At 52.4% G+C, this 26249-nt stretch overlaps 1 long non-coding RNA gene across 1 annotated transcript; it reads right to left on the bottom strand.

Annotated features, from left to right (window-relative positions):
* Positions 1-744: 744 nt before the first annotated feature.
* LOC141374935 (uncharacterized) lies at positions 745-22727 on the bottom strand. Its single transcript, XR_012382150.1, has 3 exons — positions 22523-22727; positions 3669-3822; positions 745-1123 (listed from the first exon to the last, which is right to left on the bottom strand). It is a non-coding gene; the product is annotated as an uncharacterized lncRNA (long non-coding RNA).
* Between the last annotated feature and the right edge of the window lie 3522 nt (positions 22728-26249).

Below are 26249 nucleotides of genomic sequence, written 5' to 3'. Positions count from 1 at the left end.
CGTTGTGAGTTCAAGCCCCACACTGAGTGTAGAGATTACTTAAAAAATAAAATCTTAAAAAAAAAAAAAGCAAAAACAAATAGAAGCGGGGGGCACCTGGATAGCTCCGTTAAACATCTACCTCTTGAATTGGGCTCAGGTCATGATCTCAGGGTCATCAGATCAAGCCCCTCCCCCACACTCAGCAGGGAGTCAGCTTGAGATTCTCTTTCCCTCTCTCTGCTCCTTCCTCTGTGTGTTCTCTCTCTCTCTCAAATAAATAAATCTTAAAAAAATAAGTAAAAGAAGCTCAAGGCAAGGGGAGCCTTATAAAGGGTTCTAAACCCAATTCCAGTGCAGGAAGGGGGCTTTCTTAACCCAACAATTCTCGGACACAGCTGGGTGTCCAACAATTCAACTGAATTCTGACAGTATCGAGCTGGAGACAGCATCACATTCCACAGGTTAAGGCCTCAGTGCTACAGTCCTGGGGCTGAGGAGTTGGGCCCTGGGTCCACTCCCCCCTCCCCCCGACCCTGCTTCAGATGCCAATCACAAGTCCAAGTTGTCACCTGTGCTCCTGACCAACCAACACGACTGCAGGTTCCAATGACCCCCTCTCTGGGTTTGATGAATGTGGTAGAGAGGCTCACAGAACGCGGAGAAATATTTTACTTATTAGATTACTGGTTTATTATGAAAGGATATACAGTTGATCCTTGAACAATACAGGAGGTTAGGGGCACCAACCCCTGTCCCATGCAATTGAAAATCCACGCATTACTTTGGACTCCCCCCAAAACCTAACTGCTAATAGCCTACCTTTAATCACAAGCTCTCCTGATAACATAAACAAGCAATTAACACATATTTTGTGTGTTGTATGTCTTATATAAGTATTATGTACTGTATTCTTACAATAAAGAGAGCTAGAGAAAAGAAGACATTAAGAAAATCATAAGGAGGGGCACCTGGGTGGCTCAGTCGTTAAGCGTCTGCCTTCGGCTCAGGTCATGATCCCGGGGTCCTGGGATCGAGCCCCGCATCGGGCTCCTGCTCAGCCGGGAGTCTGCTTCTCCTTCTCCCACTCCCCCTGCTTGTGTTCCCTCTCTCGCTGTGTCTCTCTCTGTCAAATAAATAAATTCTTTAAAAAAAAAAAGAAAGAAAATCATAAGGAAAAGACATTTACAGTACTACCCTGTATCTATCGAAAAAAATGCGCGTATAGGAGGACCCATGCCATTTAAAGCCGTGTTGTTCAAGGGCCACCTGTAACTCAGGAGCAGACAGATGAAAGAGAGGCACAGGGCAAGGGGGTGGGGGGTGTGGAGCTTCCAGGCCACTCTCCAGCGCCTCCACCATGTTCACCAACTAGGCAGTTCTCCGCACCCTGTCCTTTTGGGTCTTACGGAGGCGTCGTTAGGTAGGCACGCATGATTAAATCATTGGCCTTTGGTGATTGGAATCATTCTCCAGCCCCTCCCCCCTCCCCAGAGCTGGGGGTGTTTGGGAGTGGGGGAAAACCCAAAAGTTCTGACCACCTAATCACAGGATTGGTTCCCCTGGCAACAAGCCCACATCCTTAGGTGACCTAGGGACATTCCAAAAGTCATTTCATTAACCCAACAAACAACACCTTTGTAGCACTCCTCACTCAAGAAATTCCAAGGGTTTTAGGAACTCTGTGCCAGAAATGGACAAAGACCAAAGATGAATTTACTATAAAGCACAACATCATACCCTGTGGTCAGCATCATCGTCCCCTCCCCCTCCCTGCCATCTTCATGGCTGACTGTGCCAGGCACTGTACATACAGCCACTCAGTTCATCCTCGAGCATCCACAGAAGCCAGGCACTACCGCTCTCCTTGAACAGATGAGGAAACTGAGGCTCGGAGTGCTTATGTCATCTGCCCCAGGTCACTGCACTGTCTGATCTCAGAGCCCAGTTCTTCAGCACAACACTATACTTGGTCTCCAAAGGGCTACAGCCTAGAACCATCACACATCCCTAATCCCAAAAGGACAGCCTCCAAGAGGGTGGGGTCTGCATGCCTTCTTCTCAAGAAAATAATGGCAATACAGTTGAGCCCTCCGTCATTTTGATATTAGCTTTCGCTTCACGCTTAGTAAAGGTGCTGCCATGACTGGGACCACCTCTGGCAAGAGGAAATTTAAAGGAAGACAGAATCATAGGATGTCAGGCTGGGAGAGACCTAATGCCACCCCTCTCAGCTTGCGGGTATTAAAAAAAAAAAAAAAAAAAAAAAGGTCCACAGAAGCTTCCCACACCCACCTAAAAGCAGCCACCTAAATTTGCAGTTTGGGTTCTTGTGATATTTCTGCCCGTGTTCTCATGCCTGAGCAACCACCCTAGTGCTGCTTTGGTAGATTTCCATTTTGAATTTCGGCTCTCTTACCCGCAAGCCCCTGGGAGCCTCCTGTTTCATCCCATTTCTTGTGTCTTTAAAGAAAACTCTCCTTGCCCAAGCTTCCTCCCTTCGGATTTTGTCCTTTGGAGCTGGGCCTGTCTCCCTCCTTCCCTCCCTCTCTCTTTTCCTTCCTCTCTCCCTCTTCCCACCCAGACATCTTCCTCTTCCTTATTCGGAAGGGGGAAAAAGACCTTCAGAGGCTCCCGGCCCCAAGCGCCCCCAACCCAACACAGCCGCCCTCCCTCCCCGTCTTCGGAGTGAGGGGTGTGGGGGTTCTCTGGCTGCACTGCAGTGCCTCTTGCTGCAACTTCTCCCCCTCTCTCAGAGTTGCTGGAAGATTATTAGATAATTTTCAAATTTGTAAAGCGCCTTAAGCTCCTCGGAGGAAAGGTGGTATATGAGTGTAATAACAATAACAATCCTGTCAGAGCCATTGAGAAAATGAATCTTGTTATCCTCAGGAACCAGCGGTAGGAACCTCAGCAAGAAACATGAAAATAAAGCATGGAGTGCAGTCTCCTGACCAATCAGAGGAGGGGAAAGTGCCACCCCGGGGCCAGGGTGGCATCTGAGACCCCCCCCTTCCCCCAGCTCAGTGCCGGCAGAACGGGGCTCTCAGAAAGTTACCCAAATTGCCTCTGATGCTTCACCAATTAAAATGACTTTAGGACAAGTTGAAATCAACTTAGGGAGAAAAGTATTCTGATTTCTGAAACTCTCCAAAGGCAGCGGGGAAGGCAAGTGTCTGAGCAGGTTGTCACTCACTCAGGAGTAATGATGGGAAAATCCATCACAGTAACGTGATTGAGTTTGGTGAATTAGTAAGGGTGTTTACACTGTGCGCTGGAAGCCGAGTGGGGCTGGCTGGGCGGCTGGGGTTTTTGACATGTGTGGCAGCTTCGCTCCTAATGAGGTTCTCCGAATCCCCGCTCACCCTGGCTGGACTCACTGTTGCTGACTTCAAGTCAGTGTGTCTCACTCTTCGGGCAAGTGGCTCAAGGCAGGGGTGGGCTCTGGAGTCAGACAGGCCTGCTTTAAGTGCTGGCTTGACTACCAGCAGCCCTGTGACCTCGGGCAGAGCGCTACCCTCCTCCAAGCCTCAGTTTCCCCATGTGTACAACCTGTGTGAGGATAGCATCCAACTCATAACGCTCCTGTAAGGGGGAAGTGAGATGAGCTCTCTTTTCATTTTTTTATTCACTCCCCAGGCCCAGCCTGGTCACAGAGAGAAAGGAAAGTTGATTTTATGTCCTCTCACCTGGAGTATTCATTCCCCTGAGAATCAAGGGGCATCAGGGAAGACAGAGTCCTATGGGAAAGCATAATGTGCGACTCGAGTCCTGATGCTGCGTCCTGACAGCTGTGTGATCTCGAACAAGTCACTCAACCTCTCTGAGCCTTGGTTTCTTCATCTGTAAAGTGGGGATAATAATACAACCTCTGTTACTGAACAGAAGTTCTAAAAGCTCCAAGAAGACATTTGTCAGTTTGCAAGGGAAGACAAAATCTTGGGAGGGAGAATGAGAGCAGGTTGTCCTTCCTGCTCACCCTGGCTGCCTGATGGCGGAAGGAGATTCAAAGGACAACAGGGGAGATGGTGAAACCCGGAAGAGGAGGCAAGGGTGGGAAGGGCCCCTAGAATTCATGGACCAGGCTTGCTAAAAACTCACCAGAGGAAATGACACAGTGCTGCCGTAGGAAGGTCTCAAGTCCGACTGCAAACAGACTTCCAGACAGGCGGTAACAAGCCCACTCTTTCCGGGGGTCCTTGGCTGTACCTGAGCAAAATCTCCCTCACGGAGACAGTCAGCCTGTCTGTGACTGAAGCAAACCCAGAGGACGGACAGGGCGACCCTGAGGATGCTTCTGCGGGGCCAGGGGAGGAGACCCTGGTTGTCCAGCACATATTTGCCCAGGTTCTCTTTCAAGCCACGTCCCCCGGAGGCCTTTCAGAACCTTGTCTGACCTTGAAGGGAAGTCACTGGGCCTGTTCCGGAGCGGGGGCCATGTCCCTGCAGACCTGCCCGGGTCAGCTTCAGGCCACAGCTCTATTATTTAAGGATTTCATAAAAGAGCAAACCTCCGGGCTTGGAAGAATGGCTGGGACCCTGACTCTTCCTGCACAGGAAATGCTGCAGCTGTACCGGAGCCCTGGATCGACCTGCTGAGGATTCACAGCCCCTGAGGCCTGGTTCCCAGCCCCCTGCCCCCCCTCCCACCAGGGTCCCTCCAGCCCGGTGTGGCCCTGATGATGATGACACCTGGGCCAGGCAGGGCTCCTCCCTTCCACACTGAGCTGAGATCTGCCAACAGACCCACTGCTTGTGGACTTTGCAGTGATTTTGTTGGAATTTCCTCTTGTCGCAGTTCATAGCATTAGTTTGTTAATTACTGTATATTTTAAAAATAAGAGAAAAGGGAATTCCCACCGGAGATTTGTTCTGGGCTAAAACAATGTGATGTGGAGGGAGGGAGAGTCTGTGCCCCGAGGGGCGGGGAATGAGCTTGCTCTGCTGGTTCTGGCTCCTCCTGACAGGGCCCCCGGGCCAGAGATGGGGCTGCTTCAAGAGGCTGCCCCCCCCCCCCCCGCCCCCGACAGAGCCCAGCCCCTCCCTCCTCTGCAGAACCCACTTCTCAGTCCCCAGACCCCTGCGGCAGCCCCCTATCCCCAGCCCTGCACTAGTATCCGAGTGAGGCATCAGGTTTGGGGCTGAGGGAGCCAGACCTGAGCGAAATCAGGCACTGGGAAGGGTGCCTGGGTGGCTCAGTTAGTTGAGCACCCGACTCTTGCTTTCAGCTCAGGTCAGAATCTCAGGGCTGCGAAATGGAGCCCCCTCGGCAGGCTCCCTGCTCAATGGGGAGTGGAGTCTGCTTGATAATCTTTCCCTCTGCCCCTCCCCTGCTCTCAACTAAATAAACAAATCTTAAAAAAAATAATAATAATAACAAGACACTGAGGAAACCGGCCTGTGACCAGGAGCAATTGATCAAGGTGGAGTTTTTCATTAGAAAACAGAGCTGGAATTTGGGGAGAGTCTCTTGCATTTAAATTCCGCAGGCAACTACAGGTCTGGGGGGAGAACGGGGGAGCAGGAGTTGAGGGGAGCAGGAGTTGAGGTGGCGTAGAGACCGGCCCAGGGGCCACACGGGGGCTTGACTCTTAGCCCTTGCTCTGCTGGCCCCCTGGGGCCTGGTGGGCCATGTCCGCCCAGAGCAAAGGTGGCTGTTGGTAATTTGTCCAACTGGAGCGGTTCGCAGTGTGTTGCAGGGCCCTGCATGTTCCAACCCCCTCATTCCTCCCACCCAGAGTCAGAAGAATGGGAGCAGGGATGGGGCTAGGGGGCCCAGGAGGAGTTGGGGGCAGAGTGTAGAGAGGAATGGTTAGGGAGAGAGGGGGGAAGGGAGGGAGGGAGCCGTGAAGACAGAGAAGGATGGAGGATGAGCAAGAAGTTCATACAATCTAGAGGAGCTGATTAAAATCCTGGAAGAAAATGTGATGGAAAGACTTTCTATCTTCCTATTGAGACATTTAACCTAAAAGAAATGAGTTAAATAATTTATACAGAGAACGAGTGAAATTTGCTTTGATCAAATTAAAAAATATGACTCTGGAAATAAAGTGTCCACCGTGTCCTTTCCGGGCGACAGAAAGAGCTGCCGAGAAACAAAACGACAAAGACATAAAAATAACTAACCCTAACCCGGCGAATATTAGTACCATATTTTTTGGGAGATTACACGGCGTCACTGTGGGGAACGCAGAGAAATCCTCTCTAAGCACCAACAGGAGAGGTTTTGCTCATTGAGGAAGCCCCATAAAAACCAGAAAATGGATAAAATTTTCCTTGGCAAAAGCTATCTGACTTCACTCAGGGGTTGGCCCAGAAACCACAAGGGATCAAGTTAAATTTCCCATTCGTGTATCTCAAAAAAGGAAGAAAGCTGCTCACCTCCCCTGTCCAACTTGGTATATCTTAAAGCCGACCCCTGTTCCTCTCATTTACCCTCTACACACAGACACACAGACATACACACACACATGCACGCACTCACACGGCACACGCCCCCACACAACCCTAAAGAAGCATCACAGTCTGGGGCACCTGGCTGGCTTGGTTGGCAGAGCATGTGACTCCTGATCTCAGGGTTGTGAGTTTAAGCCACATGCTGGGTGGAGATTACTTAAAAGAAGAAAGGGAAGGAAGGGAGAAAGGAGCATTACAGTCAAGCTCCAAGACTCCTAAGGAAGGGGTTAGCATGAATACCATTGACTTAACTGCTCTGAACCTCAGTTTGCCACTCTTTAAAATTGGGCTAACACCCCTTGCACAACACTGTAGTGAGGATTAAGAAGACGATAGAGGGGCGCCTGGGTGGCTCAGATGGTTAAGCGTCTGCCTTCGGCTCAGGTTGTGATCCCAGAGTCCTGGGATCGAGTCCCACATCGGGCTCCCTGCTCCTTGGGAGCCTGCTTCTCCCTCTGCCTCCCCCCCCTCTCCCCCCCCTTCTGCTTCTAATGAATAAATAAATAAAATCTAAAAAAAAAAAAAAAAGAAGATGATAGAGCCTGGCTCACATGGTAGCCATCAGTAGGTCTTAGGGACCATCTCTTTTACCTTGACCTGAAGAAATGTCTAACGTGTACAAGCAGAGCCTCCAGGAATTCTCCACCTAATCTATGTCTCTACCTGGAAAGCCCACAGTGGGACACTATTAGTCCAATCCTGGAGACAGGTTGGCTTCAGGGATACCAGTCCCTCTGACTTTGGGGGCCCAGGGGACCAAGAAGACACTTTTAGTCCCAAATAGCTGGGGAGAACATCTGAGGTTAGCCTTCTAGGGTTGCAGTGTCCGGCTGAATCTAAATGCTTCAGAGTCAGACAGTATCTGGTTCAAATTCTGGCTTCACCTCTTAGTTGTGTGACCATGGCTAAGTTAACTTACCTCCAAGTCTGTGTCTTAATCTGCAAAATGGCAATAACATTAAAACAGATCTCATAGGACTGAATGAGATAAGGGATATAAACGGCACACCTAGTGTGTAGTCAAAGTTCAGTAACTGATGACACACAGTATTTTTTACAATGACCTTGGAGAGACGTTCAAGATCAGAGTGAGTTTTCTTCCCACGCCCTCAGTTATGGTTTGTGATCCCCACTTGGGAGGTGGGTTGAACTGACCTCTGTTCTGGTTGCACCACAAAAAGGGCTGTGGTCAGCTTTGGGGCCACCTTTAATAGTTCTCTGACACGCAGGGCCAGGGGAACCAGGCTGAAGAGGGAACTCAACCCACTGATCCATGAGGGCTAGAGGAATGTTCAGTCAAGTGAGCCTGGGGGTGTCTGGGGGCTGGAATGGCTGGCTTCAGATTCCTGAAGGCCTGTCACTTGCTAGAGGGGGACTGGGAGTGAATATGGGCTCCTACTGAAGGCTCTCTTGAGTAATAGGAGCTTTGCTGCAATAAAAGGGGCTGCCTCCTGAGGAAGTGAGTTCCCTGTCCCTGAGGGGAGTGTACACAGAGCCTGGTGGTAATACAGAGGGGCACTGAGCATCCCTCAGGACTGCACTGGATGTCAGGAGGGCTCAGGATCAGAACCTGCCCAGCCTGCCAGGGTGGGGGGTGTCTCAGGGTTTTCTGCCCCACCCTTCTTTTCTGTACTCCTTCTTTTCCTTCTCTGAGTTCTGTTCCCTTCTCCCCACGCCACCCCTCAGAGGACCCCTGAGAAAAGCAAAGACCATATGGGAATAGAGTCTGTGCATATTGTGGATCTGTTCAGTTAAAAGGTATGGAGGTAAAGGAGGGAGAGGGAGGTGATCCGGGAGGGAGGGGTGGGTGGAAGAGAGCAAGAGGAGAAGAAAAAGGCAGAAGAGAAACCAGAGCAACGTACCGAGAGAGGGAGATGCACGATAAACAGAAAAAGAAAAATCAGAGAAAAATGCTGAAAGGGAAAGACAGGAACGAGAGACAGGAGACTGGGAGAGTGGAGGCCGCCCCCCACCTGCAGCTGTGCCCCTCTCTCCTGGCTGTGACCCCGGCTGGTGGCTGGTGGCCAGTGGGTGGGCCCGGGGCACGCGCGTGTGTGCACACAAGCCTGGCCGCTGAGGCACCCTGTGTCAGTGCAAGCCTGTCAGGCCCGGGATGGGGATGAGCCGGCTTTTATCTCCTCCGGCTGCACAGGATTTACAAGCTTTTGAAATGCAGGATTAATAAGAAGAGGCCGGTGTTTTAATCTATAATGGAACAGAAAGTATCATTATTGTTAAATAATGCACAGCCTGTCGTTTATTAAGAATTAATGGCTTATCGAGTGCTCAGGTTGCTGCAGCCGCCTCTGCCCTCCCAGGCCCCGGTTCCTAGCCGTTGGAATGGCCGGGTCTCCCACAGTCCTACCGGCCAGGAGCAGGCTGGAGGGGCAGCGGCTGGTCAGCACGGGCCTGGAAGGCTCTGTGCTCTCATTCCTTGGCCTGGCCTCTCTCAGTGGTCTTCCCTCCCTTGGCAGTAGGGGGGAGGTGATGTGAGGGGTAGAGTCCCCCCTCGTGCCTTCAGCCTGGCTACATCATCTATCCCTTCTCAGGAGATTAAAAAAAAAAAAAATCTGACCACATGTGGCTTACCTGTTGCCCCTCTTTTTCTAGGCCTAGGCAAATTTGGTTTCCACCTCTCACACGGAGTCCTCTGGCAGTGGTGACCACGCACACAGGCGCACTAAGGTGGCAGGAGGTCCCTTCTCCCCTCTGGGGCCCAGAGGAAGGGATCCCACATTTCCCAGGAGAAACAGAAGCGTCTGTGGAGGCACCCTGGCCCCAGGAGCAGGGAACCAGCATCTCCGGAGAACTTTCTCTGTGCCGGTCGGCTCACAGACATCACAAGTACAGTTTCCTCCATGTTATAGATGGGAAAACTGAGGCTCGGGGAAGTTAAGTCATCTCCCCAAGGCCACACTACAGATGGCAGAGCCGAGCTCTTTTTCTTTTTTCACTCCACACCCCGGGCACCGGCTGTGGGCTCTGCGCCCTGTCTCACGATGGGTGACCGCAGGGTTTCTGGGTGTCTGTCGCAGGGAGGGAGCTGTGACTGCAGTGATGCCCCCACGCAGCAGCAAACCCAGCCTCTCTACCCGCTGGGGAAACTGACTCAAGCAGCCAGTGAGTCACTGGGTCAGGAAGGGCAACCCAGAAGCCTGACACCCAGCTCAGCATCATAGCCAGACTGCATCCTTGAGCCCCTGTAACAGAGCGCTCCTTGTCCTCTCCTGCAACCAATCCGTACGGTTTGGGTCTCTGGCCAGAAATGCCCATGTCTGGACACTGAAGCTAAGCAGGCCTTCACCATATCTGAGGCAGGGATCAGAGCTGTGTGGCCTTGGGCAAGTTACTCTACCTCTCTGAACCTCTGTCAAAGGGTAATTGTGTCTGCCTCAAAGAATTATTGGAAGTACTGAATGAGAAGCCGTCAGTGTTGATATTGGCAGCTGACAGTGGCACGGGTACCGTGGTCATTGATTCCGGTGCAAACACACTCCCAGCACCCCAGGCCCACCAGTTCCCACGCTCGCGACTTATTCCACAGATAAGTTGGGAGCATCAGAGGTTACGCAACGAGCCCCTACTTACTGCGCACTCTGGCCAGCCTGTGGGCGGGGCTTAAGTGGTGAGAGAGCCAGAGGCTGTGCCTGTCCCCACAGCCTCCTGACCTCACCCTTCGCGCCTGCCCATCTCCTGCCACTCCATTCTTGGTCATCTCCGCCTCCGCTCCCTCCCGTCCCAGCCTCCCCCTGCCACCTGCTACCAGCAACTCCATCTGCACCCTCCACCAGCTCCCCTCTGTCCTCATGGTGGCCGTCATCTCTGTCCCGGCGATCTGCCAGACTCCACCCTCCATTCCATCCACCTTCTTCCTTCTCCGCCCCCCCCCCTCCTCAGCTCGGTCCATATTTCCTTCATCTTTTTCTCCCTTCCCGAGCCCGACTTCTCTCCCACCTCATCCCCATCTCACCCGATCTCTTTCCTGATTCCCCAGCCCAACCTTTCACTGCCATTTCTCTCCTTTGCCCCATCCCCATCTCCTCCCTTTCCCATCCCCACCCCCAGGACTCTTCCCATTCCAGATATGGGGTGCAGTGGTCTCGAAGGCCTCAGGGATACTGCCCCCAGAGGCCGCTGCAGGAAGGGGCACCGCAGGGAGCTAAAGCCCCAGCACCCCGGGGCCGCTGCAGCCCCGGCACCCGCTGTGGGTAGAGTCGCCTCGATTGGCTGGCATTGGGAGGGTGCTGACTGGGCGGCAGGCCAGCTCCTGGCTCCCCACCCCCGGGCAGGCCACCACGCTGGGACCTCGGCCCACAGCCCGGCTCCTCACGCGGCTGCTGTTTTATTAACCTGCCTGTCGCTGCTCTCGCCACTGAATAGGGCCTGGGGGGGTGGGGGGCGCTGGCAAGGGGGGCCTTGGGCTTTGCTGGGGATCACCATGGAAACAGCAGCTTCGACCAATCAGTGCGGCAGCAGCGCCCAGTGCGCCGGCAGCTCGGTCTCCGAAGCCTCGTGCAGCCCGCGGGCGGACTCCTGCCTGGCAGGCCGGCGCAGCCCCTGCCGCGGGACAGGATAAAAGGGGGCCGCGACCCCAGGGGAAGGGGCACAGGCCGCCGAGTGGTGGGAGTGGGAGGCCAGAGGGTGCTGTGGGGTCGGACTCGATAAAGGGGAGCGATGAGGGAGGGGATGGGGGGGCGTGATTTGCAGGTTTGACGCGGGGCGGGGGGGGGGGGGGGGGCGAGTTTCTCCCCAGCGGCAGTTCTCGCTATGAGCCAGGCTTCTCAGCCTCAGCACGGGTGACATATGGGACAAGGCAATCCTCTGCTGTGGGGGCTGTCCTGCGCATCACAAGATGTTTAGTAGGATCCCCGGCCTCTACCCACTAGGAGCTAGTAGTATCCCCCTGTCACCCAGTCGCGACCACCCTTCTCCAGACAGTGCCAGAGGTCCCGCCAGAGGCAAACGGCCCCTGGTGGAGCCAAGCCTCCCAGGGCAGTGGTCACTAGTCGTGCTACTTGCTCTCTCTGAGCCAGTTTCCCTACGGGGAAGAGGAAGAGGGGAAAAGTGGAGTGAGAGAGAAAGGAAGAGGAGGAAGGGCAAGAGGAAGGAGCCCAGGGTAGGGTTCCTGGTAGGTGGGAGAGCTTCTGGAAGTAGGGAAGTAGGAGAGAGAGGCGCCCTGAGGAGACCCGGGGCTGCCAATTTGTGCAGCAAGGATTAAATAAAATAAAGTAAGAGCTCTAAATGCCTTTCATCATTGAAGATCCTTTGACCTGGGACACCCTTCCTGGCCTTCCCCAACCATACCAATCCTACCCTTCCTTCAGGCTCACATTAGTCACCACATCCAAGAAGTCCTCCCTGATTCTCTCACCAGATCGATTTGTCTTTTTTTCCAAGACTCCTTGCCACTTGGCCTCTGGCTCGACACTAGCACTCGCATGGTTCACTTCTAATAACAGTAATTGCCTTTACTGAGGGTTTCCTCCGGGCCAGATGCTGCACTAAAGGCTTTACGCCCATTTTCTCATTTAATTCTCCCCACAACTCCATGAGCTCGGTACCATTTTACAGATGAGGAAGCCAAGGCTCAAGTTAAATAAGATGCCTAAGTTCACCCAGTTACAAAGTGAGGGCTCAAACCCAGCTTTTCATGACTCGAGGGCCGCCATTTTTCCTTGCTACTGTACACACGGTGTAAGCAGCCATTGCCCCCCTTCATCCCAACTCCCTTACAATGCCCGGCACAGTGCTGGTGAGTAGTAGGTGCTTGAGAGCTGTTTTAAATGCCCTCAAGAGCTGGGCATCACGCTTGAGAAGGCAGGGATTGAATGGGCAGCTGCAGGGTGCTCGGTGCCTCCCAAAGACCCTCAGGTTTTGCTGGGGCCTGAATTAGCTGGGCCAACCCCGTGAAAAGCAAATGCCACTGAGCCCTCCTCTTGTCCATCACGCTGCCTCAAGGCCACTTTGGGTCTTAGAACTGACCTGTCCGTCCCTCACTTCCTATGGATGCTGGGCCATGGCCCCCCCTAGTGGCCAGAGGATCACAGTGGTGGGTGGTGGGAGAGAGTGCACAGTTGGAGAGCTCACACACAGCCCCCTGCGCTTCTTGCTAAGCCCTACCCCCAGGCTCCCAGGCCCCGTTGGGGAATTGGAGCCAGAGGACTCAGGTAACCATGTCCTTTTGGAGCCTGGCCCCCAACCCAAGCCTAGAAGACAAAGCACTCCCCCTCCCGCCTGCCCCACTTGAGGTGAGAGAGTAGGGTTGGCAGAGGACCTGCCTCGCAGCCTTCCCCCAGTGCAGATCACACCCCCATCCCTGCCTTATATTCAGCAAGACAGGGTTTGAGGCTGAGGGGTGTCTGCCAGGAAACATCGCGAGATGCCGCTTCCCTCTCAGGTTAGGGTTTTGATCTGGAATCCAGGAGCTGGAGTCCCAGGGGGCTCACATCAGAACTGCTCCTCCACCCCAGACATGCACACGCCATCCGCCTCCCCTAGGAACCTGCAACACCCGCACCTCAGCTTTGAAGGCAGGGCTCCTGATAGGCTGCTGTTCCCATGGCAACCCCATCCCAGGCCGCCCTGCCCAGTGCTTCCCTCCGCCTGCCTCCCCCCACCCTGAACCCACATCACCTTCATTCATAGAACAAGAACTGCCTAACCCGGCAAAGCGGACCGCTTCATCCCGGCTTTCTCTCCCCCATTCCTCCCTTTTTCTCCTCCTTTAGGGTGGAGATCCATGAGCCAGAGAGAGAAATGCTGAGAGTGGCGGTGGGAACAGGGCTGGACTAGAGGGATGGGAGAGAGCCACGGCTCAGTGTCCCCCCATCTTTGGGCCCCCAAGGCTTGTTCCTCTGCTCCTCCCATTCCCAGTTCTGTCTCCGTTCATGGACCTGTGTCCCTCCCAGCTCTAGTCCTGCGACCATCCAGGCCCCAGACAGGCGCCCTGATGAGCCCATGACCCTAGAGCACAACAGTGCCAGGTCTCAGCCTCCAGGCGTTTTTCTCTCCAGGACCAGCCAAACTGTAGCTCAGCCCTGGAGCTCAGCCCAGGAGCATTAAGGCTGCTCCTGACCCTGTGTCCGTTCTGTATGAGGCACTGCCTTGCAAATGCAAGAGGGGTAGGGGGATTTTAATTTACGGTGTGATTATGAGAAGAGCTAGGGGGGTCTTCCACACCCCAGCCCTGGTTAAACAATGCAACTGCCCTGGCTGGGAGAAAGAAACTTGGCCTTTCAGGCATTGGCAGGTGCTGTTGGAAAGTCAGGAGGAGCCTGCTTCAGCAGGCGGCAGTCCCATCCCTGCAGGAGGCCCTGAGCATGGTCAGCATCTCAGCCTCAGAATCAAACGGCCTGGGTTTGAATCATAATGTCCTAATTTACTCACTGCATGCTACTTCCTTCTCGGAGCCTTGATTTCGTCATCTGAAAAGCAGAGATAATAATTATATTCAGGTATATGGTGGACATCTCTGAGCCCTGCATCCCTTCCAGACACAGTGCTTAAATGTGATGTTTCGTTCTCAGAACGGCCCACTGAGGTAGATGTCACTATTGCCGTGTCTCTTCTGCAGAAGGGAAACTGAGGCTCAGAGAGCTTAAGGTGAGTCTGCAAGGGGGAGAGCAGGGCTTTGAATCCAGGCAGCATGAGATAATGTATGTAATAAGTAGGGATATTCTTATTAGTGAGGTTCTATGACCGAACTTGGGGCTCTCACTTCCTTCACTCTGAGGATGCACAGCCTCTTCTGGGCTCCAGTCTGGAGGTCAGGGAGGGACCCAGGCTTGGTGAGATTTGCGATGGGGTGAATAGAGGAGGGCAACTAGCTTTGGTCCAAGGAGTGTCTGAATTGGCAGTGTCTGAATCGGGGCCCAACCCTCAACCTTGGAAACAAGGCAAGGTAAGACCTCAAGGAGGAAATGACTTACCCAAGGTCACTTGGTAAATAAGCAGCTCTACCCCACCCCCATCACATGCAGCCTTTGGATAGCAGGTTTGTATTAGAAGTCTTGGAAAGTTAGAATCCCCTGGAAAGGGTAGGCAGGAGTGGAAGGGAAGCAATTATTTCTATCTGGGAAGGCTTCCCTGGAACTCAAGCCCACCCAACCAGACTTGCAGCTTCCCCACCTCCCTGGTGGCCCACGTTCAGGTTCTCCAGGTTCTCCAGCTTCCCCCCTTCCCCGAGAGAGTCCCCCATTCCTGGGCAGCCGGCCCCTCCAAGAACCTCAGAATGCTGGGGCCTAACTATCCGCCACCCCCCACCTTGAGTGAATGAGCAGAACAAACAGCATTGTTCCCCACACAATGGACAAAAAGAACTTGGGAATTCACAGAATGGTCCTCAATTCCAGCTTCCTTCCCCTCCAACCCCTAGAGAGATCTATTGTCTGTAAACTCCACTTAAAATGTGTGCTACGCTCCAGCTGGGGAGCCACTTAAGAGGTACCAGAAGAGCCTCCCCTACCTCTACCTCCTCCTCCTCCCTCCCCTCCCTCCCCTCCTTCCCAGGCCCTGTTAGAACAAAGCAGGGAGGAGGGGGAAGAGCAGGCACCCAGAACGAAGCTGAAAAACAACCTGCTCCAACCCTGTCCCCCCCACCAACTCCTGACTCCACGCTGTACCCTTTGGTGCCTTGGGCCTCTATTTTGCAGTTGAAGGGACCGCCTAGCCCTGGGGTTGAGGGACCTGACCCACTGGAGACCCTTCATTGCAGTACCTTGGCAGGGAAATGAAGGCTTCAGGGTCTCTCTCCTCTCTTGTCTGCCTACAGGGGTCTCCAAGGACAGGGAACTCACTACTTTCTAAGGCACCTGTGCCGCTCCTGACAAGTGTCACTGTAACAAGGCCTTCCTTAGAGGGAGCCCCACCCCAGTCCTTCACCTTCTGGCTCCCTATTAATGTGGTCTCCCTTTGGCAGGTGACAGGCCTCCCGGAATTTCAAGGCTGTCCCTGGAGCCCCTGGAGCCCCCCAAGTCTTTATTTTTCCTGGGCTGAACAGCCCTGCACCCTTCCCCCAGGCCCTTTTAGTCTGTGGTTTTGAGTGCCTCCACCATCCTATTTTCCTCCTCTGTGCTGCCTGGTGTGTCACTGAGGACTCTGAGTGGTGGGGCCCAGAGCTGACCCCAGCATCCATAAGTGTTTATTCAGTAAATATTTGTTAAGTACCTTACAAGCACCAGGCACTGTGCTAACAGCTGGGGATGCAGACAAGAGCCCAGCTCTCCCAAGGCTTGTAATTCTGGTGGGGAAGTCCAATACTAACATCAGATAAGCACAAAAATGAATGCATAATTACCAAGTGAGATAAGGGATCTGACTAAAGCAACTTGGTAATGTGAAAGCTTCTAACAAAGGAACCTGATCTAGTGTGGAAGGGAGAGGGGTGGACCACCCTAGGATTCCTGACATCTAAAGGATACAAGCTTTAACTAGAGGACAAGGATAGGGAACAGCATTTAAGGTGGGGGGGAAGAGACCGTGCAAAAGCACTGTGGCTGGAAGGAGTTTGTCTCATTCAAAGAACTAAAGAAGCCAGGGGGAGACCCCAGTGAGGAGCTGGACTCAATTCTAAGAGCGATGGAAAGACATAAATGTGTATATGCAATAAGAGCTGATTAAAATTTGCCTCAAAAAGACATAATCCGGGCGCCTGGGTGGCTCAGTCGGATGAGCGACTGCCTTCGGCTCAGGTCATGATCCTGGAGGCCCGGGATCGAGTCCCGCATCGGGCTCCCCGCTCAGCGGGGAGTCTGCTTCTCCCTCTGACCCTCTCCCCTCTCCCCTCTCGTGCTCTCTATCTCTATCTCATTCTCTCTCTCAAATAAATAAATAAAATCTTTAAAAAAAAAAAAAAAGAAGAAGACCATATCTTATAAAAAAAAAAAAAAAAGACATAATCCCTAGAGTGGCTGGTCCTAAAGCAGTTCTACTAAGTTTTTGCATGTGGGTGCTCTGTTCCTAGATTTGTCTTTCTTTCCTTCTCTCTCTCTCTCTCTTTCTTTCAAGATTTTGTTTATTTGAGAGAGAGCACAAGCTGGGTGTGGGGGGAGGCAGAGAGTAGAAGCAGACTCCCCACTAAGCAGGGAGCCCGATGTGAGGTTCAATCCCAGGACCCTGGGACCATGACCTGAGCTGAAGGCAGACGCTTAACGACTGAGCCACCCGGGCGCCCTGTTCCTAGGTTTTTCTGAGGCTGACTTGTTTTCAGCGTTCGGGGCTTTGCCTAACGCACCCAGCCTAAAGGAGCTTTGGCTACATGCCCTGTCCTCTCTATTGCTTTAGCTGTCTTATTATTTTTAATAGCATTTTCACAATCTGGAAGTGAGTTATTTATTTCTTTGCATATTTACTCTTGTTCTCTCACTAGGAAATAAACTCTGTGGGGGCAGGAATTTGGGATGTCTTAGTAACTTCACCATCTGCCGTACTGCTAGCACATAGTAGGACCTCAGTCAATAATAAATGAACAAATGAATGAATCACTGAATGGACTCCAAGATGAAAGGACCTGTATTTACCCACAAATACACATCTATAAACGTATAGACATTTAAAGGAAAGTGCGTACGTGTCCGAAGTCACACAGAGACATCCTTTGCCTATGTGGCCACCTCTCAAGGGTCCTCTTAGACAATTCCGTCGTGGCCTGTACAGTTCATTGTCCTGCTTCAGCAAATCAATACCTATACTCTCTGGCTGGACGAGGACCTGTACAAACAGACATGTCTCAGGTCAGCTGTCGGTTAATCAAAGATGAGGGTGGAATTTTAAGTGCCCTATGGGAGGGGCAGGAGAAAGAGATTGACCATGTGGCCTGGAAGCAGAAAAACACCTCATAGGCTCCATCTCCCACCTCGTCCCGGGCCCCCAGCCCACTTCCCATTGCTCCCCATGTCCTATTCTACTGGGGGTGGCCTAACCAGGCATTGTATGGAAGCCAGAATTTAGTGGCATTTACAGGGCTTGGGAATTTGATTAGGTAGGCAACTTTTTAAACAAGCATTTATTGGGGTGCCTGGGTGGCTCAGGCAGTTAAGTGTCTGCCTTCGGCTCAGGTGATGATCCCAGGGTCCTGGGATCGAGCCCCGCATCGGGCTCCCTGCTCGGCGGGGAGCCTGCTTCTCCCTCTCCCTCTGCGCCCCCAGTCATGCTTGCTCTCTCTCCAACCCCTCAAATAAATAAACGAAATCTTTCAAAAAATAAAAATAAAAAATGAACAAGCATTTATTGATTTACTGAGTACCTACTAAGTGCAAAGCATGGCTAAGGACTGCCGCATTTATACGTAATAGCTGATTCAGGGGGCGTTGTAAAAAATTGTAGAAACCTTAGAAGTAGAAGCTTTGTGGGGCTCCTGGCTGGCTCAGTTGGTAGGGCATTTGACTCTTGATCTTGGGGTTGTGAGTTCAAGCCCCACGATGGGTGTAGAGATTACTTTAAAAAAAAAAAAAAAAAAAGGAGAAGCAGCAGCAGCTTTGCGTTCCCAGAGTACACATGGACTGGGGGGACAGGGCATAGTTAATTCCCAGACGGGGGGCTCGGGGATAACTTATTGGAGTATTGTTTAAAATAACGACCAGACTGATTGAGCACTTACGGTGTGTTAGGGGCTTTTTACATAGATTTTCTCACTTAATCTTTGCTATAAACCCGTGTGTGTGTAATTGCTCTTATTGTGGGAAGACTAAGTCTCAGGGGGGTTAAGCAACTTGTCCAAATTTTCAACAACTATTAAGTGGCAGAAGGGATATTCAAGCTCAAGGGGAGAGTCCAGAGCTCCTACTCTTAACCACAGTGGTGGTCATAGCTTTGCCAAAAGCAAAGGTAGGACTCAGGTGGGCAGGTACAAACAGTCCATTCTAGAAAGAAGACACAGCTTGAGCAAAAGCTGGTAGGCATCGCTGCCAGGTCTGCCTGTTTTTGAAAATCTCTGGTAGCTTGAGATCCTGGGAGATTAAAAAAAAATTTAAAAAGCCAGATTTTGTCAACTTTTCCTTCTCCCTGGCCTTTAGCGTATTAGCCCCATGGTAGTTTCTTGCCCTAGATGTGTCTTCCTCTAGTCCCTAAACTTGAGAGCGGACAAGAAGGTGGCTAGGATGGTGCTTCTGGTGAATTGGTCTCCTCCCTACCCTGGCTGGTGGGGGCCACTTGGGGACAGTCTCTGGGCCAAGCTCCTCCTCTGCCCATCTGCATCCCTGCCTCCTGACTCATTTCATTCCAACCAATAGATTTGCAGCATGCAAATTTAATGAACAGGCAAAGAAATGATTGGCTCATTTTCCCCTGATGTAATAATGCCACTATTCAAGTAACCCTATGTACCCTCCCCCAATCCCATTTCTGGGCATTTGATCATGTTTCTGGCAAGAAACTCCAACTCCTCTATTTCCCCTTTTCTTTTCCCATTCTGAGTTAGTGAATCACTTAAAAATGCCCTACTCATCTCTTAAGGAATGGGATGTGTGGAGGACCAAAAGCACCCTTAGGCCCAAACCACCACAGTCCTCCTGAGAGGACCCATATGCCTCTGCTGGCTGTAAGTAGCATCAAATCCAGGACAACAGAGCCCATTTACTAAGAGATTTTGTGAGAATCCATGTCCAAAGGCTTCCTGAAACCAAACCCCAGCATATCGGCTGTTCCTTTCAGCCCCTAATTTAGTAATTCTATTGAGAAAAAGAGATTGTGGGTTTTTTTATTTGGTGTGATTTATTCTTTATCATATAAATAATAATAATTTACAAAGCTCTTCCCCAAACAGAAGAGAATCTGTACATAAAAATAAACAAAAATTAAACTGAGCTGGGCCTGGTGCCCAGAAAACCAGCCAATTCCAAACACAACCAGGGGGAAAAATTCCTCCAGGTCCTGGGAGCTCTGAGGACTTGGCTGGAATTCTAGGTGGAGGCTCTGGTCCGGGAAGCCACTGCCCCCTCTTCCCGTGATCTTGTGCAGGACGATGGCACCCCTAGCAGCCAGCAATCATGGAGAGCCAACCAGCAGACTCTCTGGGCTGGGATGTGGGTGGAATTTGGACCCAAAGCCATAATCAATTTTTAAAACTCCTGGGCAGTGTGCTTGCCGACGGTTTCCAGGGACTGCAAGAGCTACTGTGCTGGGAAGCTGGGGTATTTATTGGCCAACACCCAAAGTAGATAGGAGCTGCCTTTGGTTCCATTTTCCCCCTGTAGTTCATTAGATGATTGGGTTGGGCAGAATATCCTCTGATCTTCTTTTCCCTTGGAGCTCCGACCCCCTCCCTGGAGGCTTGTTATTGCTATAGATATTGAAAGATGACAAGCAATCTCCTTGACCATTGATTAATTTCCCTCAACAGACACTCTCTGGTTGTTTGCAACTTCTCTCCCCCACCCCTCTTATTTCCAGAAAAGTCTCTAAGAATAAGACTGCCTTGTACCAATTGATTGGCTTGTACCTTTACTTTAGAGACTATATATGGGGGCACCTGGATGGCTCAGTTGGTTGGGCATCCAACTCTTGACTTCCGCTCAGGTCATGATCTCAGGATCATGAGATCAAGTCCCGTGCTGGGCTCCGTGCTGGATGTGGAACCTACCTGGGATTCTCTCTCTCTTTCTCTCTCTGCCCCTCCCCTCGCTCTTTCTCTCTCTCTCTCTTAAAAAAAAAAAAAAAAAAAAGGAGACTTTACATGGCTGGGGGAGACTAGAGACTATAAGCACTTTTTTCCTGTCCCAAGGCAAGAGTTATATCTGCATTGATCTCCAAGTTCACAGTCATCTGCAATTAAGAATTTTGTAGATGGTGAAGGTGGTGCTGATAGTGAACGAGATAATGTTAAAGACGATGATGGCAAAAATGATGGGGAAGATTCAGAGAAAGGGAAGTATGATCATGATCCTGAGCATGCCCTTATGGCCGGGGTAATTATCTGGCTTAGACTGATATCAGAAATGTGAAACTAGGGGGCGCCTGGTTGGCTCCGTCAAAAGAACATGCACCTCGTGATCTCGGGGTCGTGAGTTTGAGCCCTACGTTGTGTGTCGAGATGAAAAAAACATAACCAAAAACAAACCAAGAGTCCAGAAATGGGCAAATGATGCATTGTGAAGGGACTGTGGTGGCACCAGTGATGGTAAAAGCAAGGAACCCAAGAAGGGGACAGTGAAGGTAAATGCACACAGGTGAAGAGCTGTAGGATCGAGGAGTGAAGAGCCCAGATTCTGGGGCTAGACATTCTGGTTTGAAATTCCAGCTCTACCCCTTACAGCTAAGCTTAGTTACTTCACCCTTCTGCCTCCCATCTGTAAAACGGAGGTTGTAATAGTATCTGCCTCGTGGGCTTGCTGGGGACACATGTAAAGTGCCCGCTCATGGGAAACACTGTGGAAGGGCATGTGATGTAAGGTGTAGATGGGGGTTACAGCTACAACTGGAGCAGTGAGGGCCAGAGAACATAGCAGTCAGTGGTGGAAGAATCAGGAGACCGTGTTCGGGCACTAGCCCTTACTCTATGTGACTCCCCACTACCCCCACCCCGCCCCACCCCGGGGCCTTGGTTGCCTTGTGAGTGAAAGGATAATTGAAGTGAGTAATATTCACACTTCAGAAGTCCCCTTGAGCAGTAAAGCTCTACATGTGTGACCAGTCATGGCCCTGTGGGAACAGCCAGGCCCAGACAAGACCATGCAGGTCTGTAGGTCCGGGTGTAGACTCATCAAGCATTCTTGACCAGGGGTCAAACAGGAAGATGCTCAGCAGGTTGGACCAGCCTCCTTCTACAAGGAAAGCTGAGAGGTGAGCTCCTGCCTGGAGGAGGAGGACCCAGCTGCCTCTCACGGCAAGGCAGCTGCCAGGCCCCAGAGTGCAGCCCTGATGGGCCTGTGCTGCAAATTTCAGTGATACTGTGACCCTGGCTATGTGGGCCTCTGCTTCCCAGCTGAGCACACGTAGGATTTCATAACAACCAGCCTTTCCCAGTCCTGCCCCTTGTTCACATTCTCCACCAGTCTCTTCCTCCCCCTAGGGCTGGAGGACAGAAACGGGAAGCAAAGTTCATTTATGCACTGTGCCTAATTAAATCTTTACAGACTCCTTTTGTTTAGACCTTGCCTAAGAAGGTTAGAGCCCACTAATGTCTCCAGAACTGACAGGGTGGCTCCCAGAGGCTGCAGGGGGGCAGGAAGTTCTCCATCATTCCTGTCCCAGAGGGCGTCCCCCCTTCAGGCTCATGTGCCCCTGAGAGTCAGGGGTGGGGGTGTGGGCTTGGCCTTCAGTGTCTAGGAGCCTTCATCAGTCCCTTACCTCTCTGTGGGCTTCCCACCATTAGCCCCTGCTGAAGCAGAGAGAAGCGTCCTGCCATGTCCTGGGTTTCAGTCCTGAAACTATTACTCACACCATGGTCTATGGGCTTGGCATGATCTGCGTCCTGGAGCCAAGGGATGCCTGGTGGGGTCTGCCCTCTGGCCTACCCCTCAGCTTAGATCCCAGTCACCTCAGCTCTATGTATGTGTTTGGTTGGTGCCAGGAAGACATAATACATATATTAACAATCCAGGTATTGATCTCTTACTATGTGCCAGGCTTTATGCTAGATGTTCTACATCTGTCATATCACTAAATCCTTATTTATAGATGAAGAAACACACTCAGAGAGGTTAGGTCACTTGTTCAAGGTCACACAGTTAGAAAGCATCGGAATCTAGAGTCATAGACCTCCCTGATGCCAAAAGCTATGCCCTTACCCACCAAGCTCTGCACCACCCACCTGGAGGGACGGGACCCCTCCTGACACTCACAGTGAGTTGTGCTGAGGACAGTGTGAAGAGCCAAAGGGTCACCTCAGATCTACCTGTCCACCCATGATCATGTCCACCTGAGACTGTCTGGGGAGCCTCCCAGGAAAGCTGGAAAAGAGCCCAGGCCTGCCTAGACAGCTCAAGGAAGCCACCAAGTCTCTGCTGAGTCAGCAGGCACCAGCTACAGGCCCCCCCCCCCCCCCCCCCCGCCATGAGCTCACCATGAGAACTCCCCCGATACCTCTCCCCAGCTTCTGCCCCCTCCATCAAGATGACCCCCTGGCCCCTCTCTGCCCTGTACCCTTTCCTACCTCTAGAATGTTCCCTGTGGCACCCCTGGTCTCCCTTCCTCCTGAAGCCCCAGACCTGTATGGTTTGACTGGTCCGGCCTGCAAATCTCCCAGCGGGGCTTCTCTTTGGGGTCACAGCTTCAGGTGCATCTCTGCATCTTGCCTGTACTTCGCTAAATCAAAGGAAGACCTGAGTCTCCTCGCTGCTCCTCCGGACCCCCCTCCTCCCTGCTCACCAGCTGCACAATGCAGTCAGGGGGATGGGGGTGGACTGGCAGAAACCAGCTTCTTTCTGAGGATGGAGAACAGAACTGTAGGAAATGAACAGGCTGAGAAATGTCTGCTTGGCTCCGTGTTTGTTTTGTGCCTTCAGTCTTTCTCTGTGCGGCTCCCTCCTCCAGCCCCTGCCACCTCCGTGTCCCCCCTCCCGCCCCCACCCCTCCGCATGGGCACCTGGGGCTGAGGGTTGTGCAGCTGGGGCTCTACAGGAAGGTGCATCTTGGGGGGGGGGGTGTTTGGGGTTGGCAGACCTGCCCCTCCCTTCGAGGCCGTGTAGCCAGAAACGCCCGCGGCAGAGACAATTGTGCGGGTGGGGATGCTGAGCGCAGAGCCTGCGGAGCCCGTGGGCAGGCAGAGAAGCACCACACAAGAAATTGATTCCATTAAAAAGTAATCTTAAATTTAATAAAAGTTATGATTTGATTATAGCCACAGAACCTACAGGCAAGAGGGAAGGGGGGTGGATTCTAGTGACGGATAAACAGAAAGATAAAAAAAAAAAAACAAGAAGTGGGGGAGGGGAGGAGAGAGAGAGATGCTTAGGTTTGGATGGATGAGAGGATGGAAGGACCTGGGGGCGGGGAATGAGACCATTTTCTATCCCTCAGATGGAAGAAAAAAGCCTGTGGCTGGTTTCCAAAGAGGAAGCAGAGTGAGCAGTGAGTGAAGAGATTCAAGGACCTCTGGGGAATAGAGCGGTAGGTTGGAGGCAGCTGGGGCAGGGAGGCAAGGCCAGGAGAGAGGGATATGCAGGAGGGATGGCCCTGAGGCCGGGGAATGTAGGTGAGAAACACAAAGCTCCAGGTCACCAGGCGGACAGGCAGTCCTGGGTTTAGCTTCCGAGCCAGCCTCTTCCCAGCAGCGCAACTTAACCTGTCAGACCCTCAGCTTCTTCATCTGCTAAATGGAGCTATGGAGACAGCATCCACCTCACAAGGTGGTTGTGAGGGTGACTGAAGCCATGCAGGCGCAGTATCTGGTGTCTCCTCAGAGCCCAATAAGTGATAGTCTGCTTTCCCTCCCCTGCCAGGCCCGGCACCGCCACACTGCCCCCTCCCAATTATTTGCAAGCACTGGTCAATCCCACTTTATTTGCAAGCACTGGTCAATCCCGCTCCCTTTTTTTTAAGTTTATTTTTTTTTTAGTACTCTCTACGCTCAGCCTGGGGCTCGAACTCATGACCCCGAGACTGAGAGTCACATACTCTTCCAGCTGAGCCAGCCAGCCCCTCCCCCCATGCTATTCCTTTTTTTAAAATTCTTTTTGCAGTCGTGGGGACTGAGGGGCCTTCATCTCCCATCTCAGCGGGGGGAGCTTGTTCTCCTGGACAGAGTCTCATACTTTGTCCTTTGCCCACCTCTCTAGAGCATGAATAGGACATGGACAAAGTAGGGAAGCCACAGGCTCTGGAACCTATTTCCATTATGGGCTAAGGGACCACCTGGAGGACACGTCTCCCTGCCTCGTGCCCGATCCCCCACCCACTCAGCCCAGGATCATGCTTAGGCATAGAGCTGAAACTCTCTGGGCCCCTTGGGTGAAGTGTTCCTTGGGTGAGACGGCTCAGGCCCAGCCCTCAGCCACCATAATCAGCTTCTGTTAGGCACAACATTTGGCTTTTCAGGCAAGTCTCCTATTAGTTCCTTCCAAAGAGCCCGGGCCCTGTCTCTAGGCCGGGCAGAGGGAGCCGGGGGCCTGCAGGGTCAGCACCCACATCCATGAGTGAGGCCTGGGCAAGAAGCCAGGACATCACTGCGAAATGCTAAGTGAGGACTGAGCCAGAGATCCTAGCTACCCCAGAGTCCAGGAATTGGGAACCAGGAAACATAGTCACGGTAAGAGGAGCCCCAAGGGGGCCCAGAAATCATTCTGGGCATAATGTGACCAGTTCTGCCCAGTCATCTTCCCTCCTCCCAAGCTGTTTGTTTTATTTTTTTAAAGATTTGTATTTATTTGACTTTGACAGAGAAAGACACAGCGAGAGAGGGAACACAAGCAGGGGGAGTGGGAGAGGGAGAAGCAGGCTCCTTGGCTGAGCGGGGAGCCCGATGCCGGGGCTCGATCCCAGGACCCTGGGACCACGACCTGAGCCGAAGGCAGACGCTTAACGACTGAGCCACCCAGGCGCCCCTCCCAAGCTGTTTTTAACAAAGTCACTCCACCTGAACTCTCACCCTTTGACATGTTAAAGACTCCTGCTGGTTGGAGAGATGGAGGACGGTAGGACTGTTGGTATCGGCGTCTCCATTTTACTGATGAAGATACTGAAGTCAGAAAGGGTAAGCCATTTCCCCTAGACCACACAGCTTGTAATAGATGGATCTGGAACCGAAAACCATGTGTTCAGACTCCAGTGACAGAAGTCGTTCTTACCAGGCCCCCACAGCCTCCCCAAGCAAGCCGCATCACTCAGCGAGGCTACATCGCCTGATGCCCCCCTCACCGTTGCTGTCACCAGGTTGCTCATCTCCGCCTCTTTCCCCAAAGTCACTGCCGCAGTCCCTGTGGCAGCGGTCTCGGGGCTCACACGCTCATCCTCTCCCAGGAAGGGCGGCCCAGTCCTGGATTCTACGGCCCATGTAGTCTCCAGAAGGAAGAGCCGATGGCCCTGAAAGCTCGGGGGAGGGTGCCTCAAGAGAGCAGAGCACATTGACCTGTAGCCAGCAGATCTGAGATTTCTGGCATCTGACTGGGACTATGGGCACAATCTGGCCATGACCCCCAAAGGATGGCCACCCCCGCCAGCTTTGCAGACCCCTTCCTGGAACAACCCTTTCCCTGAGCCGAGAGGGATGAGCCACCTTCTGGGGGAGGGTCTCCAGCAGGACAACCCTGCAGCTTCCCGCAAGCATGCACATGGGCTCTCCGAGACAGAGGGCTCACTCTGCTGCCCAGCCTCGGTCCTGTGTGCTCTCCGTGTCCTTGTTCTGTTCTCTGTGCACATAGCAAGCCAGCCACTCCCTACAATAACATCCAGCCAGCCCACTCTTGTTTTTGAGGAAGATTTTATTCCTGCTCTTGTGCAGAGACAGAACCTGGAGGGCAGTGGCTGGGGTAAAGGGATCACTTAGTGAAAGGTCCTCCAGCAGATGGCCCCCAGGCTGTGTGCTCAAAAGCAGATCTTTAGGCTCTACTTGAAACTGTTCCCTGGCTCCAAGTGTTGCCTGGGTGACCTTTAGAAGAAGCCACCATGGAGTCCTGACTTCTGTATGACATTCACTAATAAATCACCTTCTCAGGCTCTCCCCAAAGCCGGCCGAATACAGTAGAGGGTCTATGCAAGGGAAGGGCGCTAACATCGCCCAAGAGCTTACTGTGCACCAGTCCCATACTAGAGGCTTGACCTAGAGGATGCCATTTGATCCTTGCAACAGCCTCCCGAGGCAGCTCTTACAGTCCCCCACTTTGCAGTTAAGGACACAGCAGCTCAGATAGGTTAAGTGACTTATCCAAGGTCACACAGGAAGA

This window comes from Callorhinus ursinus, unplaced genomic scaffold, assembly GCF_003265705.2.
Source record: "Callorhinus ursinus isolate GAN/ISIS: 27379988/994484 unplaced genomic scaffold, GSC_fseal_2.0 scaffold23, whole genome shotgun sequence".
Lineage (NCBI taxonomy): Eukaryota > Metazoa > Chordata > Mammalia > Carnivora > Otariidae > Callorhinus > Callorhinus ursinus.
The sequence above is the reverse complement of the archived record's forward strand: the minus strand, read 5'-3'. Positions and strand labels throughout refer to the sequence as shown.